Source organism: Osmerus eperlanus, unplaced genomic scaffold (genome assembly GCF_963692335.1).
Source record: "Osmerus eperlanus unplaced genomic scaffold, fOsmEpe2.1 SCAFFOLD_953, whole genome shotgun sequence".
Classification (NCBI taxonomy): domain Eukaryota; kingdom Metazoa; phylum Chordata; class Actinopteri; order Osmeriformes; family Osmeridae; genus Osmerus; species Osmerus eperlanus.
Window position 1 is genome coordinate 1 of NW_026911411.1, and position 3,000 is coordinate 3,000.

At 54.1% G+C, this 3,000-nt stretch overlaps 1 long non-coding RNA gene across 1 annotated transcript; it reads left to right on the forward strand.

The window, feature by feature from the left end:
- Positions 1–228: 228 nt before the first annotated feature.
- On the forward strand, positions 229–3,000 carry LOC134016053 (uncharacterized). The gene is made up of 4 exons (XR_009929387.1): positions 229–436; positions 2,196–2,316; positions 2,482–2,640; positions 2,867–3,000. It is a non-coding gene; the product is annotated as an uncharacterized LOC134016053 (long non-coding RNA).

Sequence of the window (3,000 nt, forward strand, 5' to 3'; positions counted from 1 at the left end):
CTCCTCTTCCCCTCTCCCTCCCTCTCTCTGTGGCGAACATGCTGAGAAGGTTGTGTTCTCTGCTCCTAGTCAGACACAGAAGAAGACTCTTCCTCTCTCTTCTCTAACCCCCTCCATTCCTCTCGTTCGCTCCCTTTCTCTTAATCTCCCTCTTTAGCGGTAATCCCTCATCCCTCCCTCCCTCCCCCCCCCCCCCCAAACAACCCCCCCTCCCCTGCTCCCCCCTGGGTGGGGGTATTTACCCCCTCCCTCGGTGACGCCCCCCACCCTCGGTGATGCCGGGAGGCGGTAGTAAGAGCGGCGGTGTGGGAGGCCCCTCCTCCTCGCCCCCCCACACCGCTCCCCCCTTCAGGCCGCTTCGCCCCTCCCGCTACGTGCCGGTCTCCGCGGCAACAGCCTTCCTGGTGGGGTCCACCACGCTGTTCTTCTGCTTCACGTGAGTATAGGTGCTGGAGTACACGCACACATACGCTGTCCCACACACACACACACACTGTCTCACACACATACGCTGTCCCACACACACACACACACACACACTGTCTCACACACATACGCTGTCCCACACGCACGCTGTCCCCCACACACACGCACGCTGTCCCCCACACACACACACACACTGTCTCACACACATACGCTGTCCCACACACACACACTGTCTCACACACATACGCTGTCCCACACACACACACACACTGTCTCACACACATACGCTGTCCCATACACACACACACATACGCTGTCCCACACACACACACACTGTCTCACACACATACGCTGTCCCACACACACACACACACACACACACACACACACTGTCTCACACACATACACTGTCCCACACACACACACACTGTCTCACACACATACGCTGTCCCACACACACACACACACACACTGTCTCACACACATACGCTGTCCCACACACACACACACACTGTCTCACACACATACGCTGTCTCACACACACACACACACTGTCTCACACACATACACTGTCCCACACACACACACACTGTCTCACACACATACGCTGTCCCACACACACACACACACACACACTGTCTCACACACATACGCTGTCCCACACACACTCACACACACTGTCTCACACACATACGCTGTCCCACACACACACACACACTGTCTCACACACATACGCGGTCCCACACACACACACTGTCTTACACACAAACACAGTCACACACATACACACAATCGAGCGCCGGTCAATGTATCCCAGAGGTGTGTATATGTGTGTGACGTGACTTTGTAGCCCCAGCCCCTGTCCAGACGTCAGCGTAATCTGACACCTCTGGTGTGTGCGTGAACTGCCACCCGTCAATTCCCTGCTCCTCTCCAGATTAAAACGCTGAAAAAGAGTGAAAATAGGCCAACATCTGTCACCCTTAATAAAGCCTTGTCATCCTCTGTGGCACTGTCTATCCCTCTGTTCTCTCTCTCTCTCTCTCTCTCTCTCTCTCTCTCTCTCTCTCTCTCTCTCTCTCTCTCTCTCTCTCTCTCTCTCTCTCTCTCTCTCTCTCTCCTCCACCCCACCTCCTCTCTCTCTGTCTCCCTCTCTCTCTCCCCCCACCCCACCTCCTCTCTCTCTCCCTCTCCCCCCCACCCCACCTCCTCTCTCTCTCTCTCTCCCCCACCCCATCTCTCTCTCCACCTCACCCCTCTCCCCCTCTCTCTCTTTCTCCATTCTCTTTGCTGTCTGTTCTCCTATTTATGTCCTCTGCTCCCTCCCTGTCTTTTTCCATCTCTCTCTTTCTGATCTTCCCTCTTTCTCTGTCCATGTCTACATAATTCCCTCCACTCCAATCAATCAAAAATAGTGCTTTGCTGAATTGACAGTTTTGTTCATCTCTCTCTGTGGGTGTCAGGGTGTTGGCCCGTTGTCCCCGGAAACACCTGGTCAACATATGTGGGTCAGCGATGAGTCTCTGTGTCAATAGAGACGGTTGTCATGACGATGCCATCCTGTCTGTCAGTGGTTTTATCACCATTGCCGTAACCCCACCCTGCTGGGGTCCTGATTGAGGTTGAGGATACAATGACAAAACTAGTTTTTGCTTTTTTGACTGTAAACTCACTCTTCTCCTCCTCCTCCTTTTCTCCTTTCCTCCTGCCCTCCTCACTTGTCACCGGCTTTCCATCCCATTCCCTACTCTCCTCCCCCCCCCCCCCAGGTGTCCGTGGCTGTCGGAGCAATTCTCGGTTGCCGTGCCGATCTACAACGGGTCATCTTCCTGTTTGTTCTGGCCAACTTCTGCATGGCCACCTTCATGGACCCTGGTATCTTCCCCAGAGGTGTGTGTGTGTTTGTTGGTAGCTTTATACAGGACATGTATATGTATGGAATATGCAAAGCGTGTGTGTGTGTGTCAGAGACAAATGAGAGGTGTCCTTAGGGAACATGGTTTCATGTAAGTGTGATGCATTCATTCTCTGTGTGTGTGTGTGTGCGCGCAACAGCGGAGGAGGACGAGGATAAAGAGGATGATTTCCGCGCTCCTCTCTACAAGACGGTGGAGATCAGAGGGATCCAGGTCAGGATGAAGTGGTGCTCCTCCTGCCGCTTCTACAAGACCCCCTCGCTGCTCACACTGCTCCGTGTGTGACAACTGTGTGGAGGTACACACACACACTGACCACACACACACTCACGTACACACACACACGCACAACACACACACGCATCGTCACCACTCCAACGCACTCAGAACACACGCTCACACGCGCGCATGTACTTACGCAAGCACACACACATACTCTCACACGCACACTCTCACACACACACATGCACACTTTTACACACACACACACCCTCTCACACACTCCCTCCCCTCCTTCCCTGCAGGACTTTGATCACCACTGTCCCTGGGTGAACAACTGCATCGGCAGAAGGAACACCGCTACTTCTTCCTGTTCCTCCTCTCCCTCACCGCTCACATCATGGCCGTGTTCGGCTTCGGCCTGGTGTTCATCCTCTAC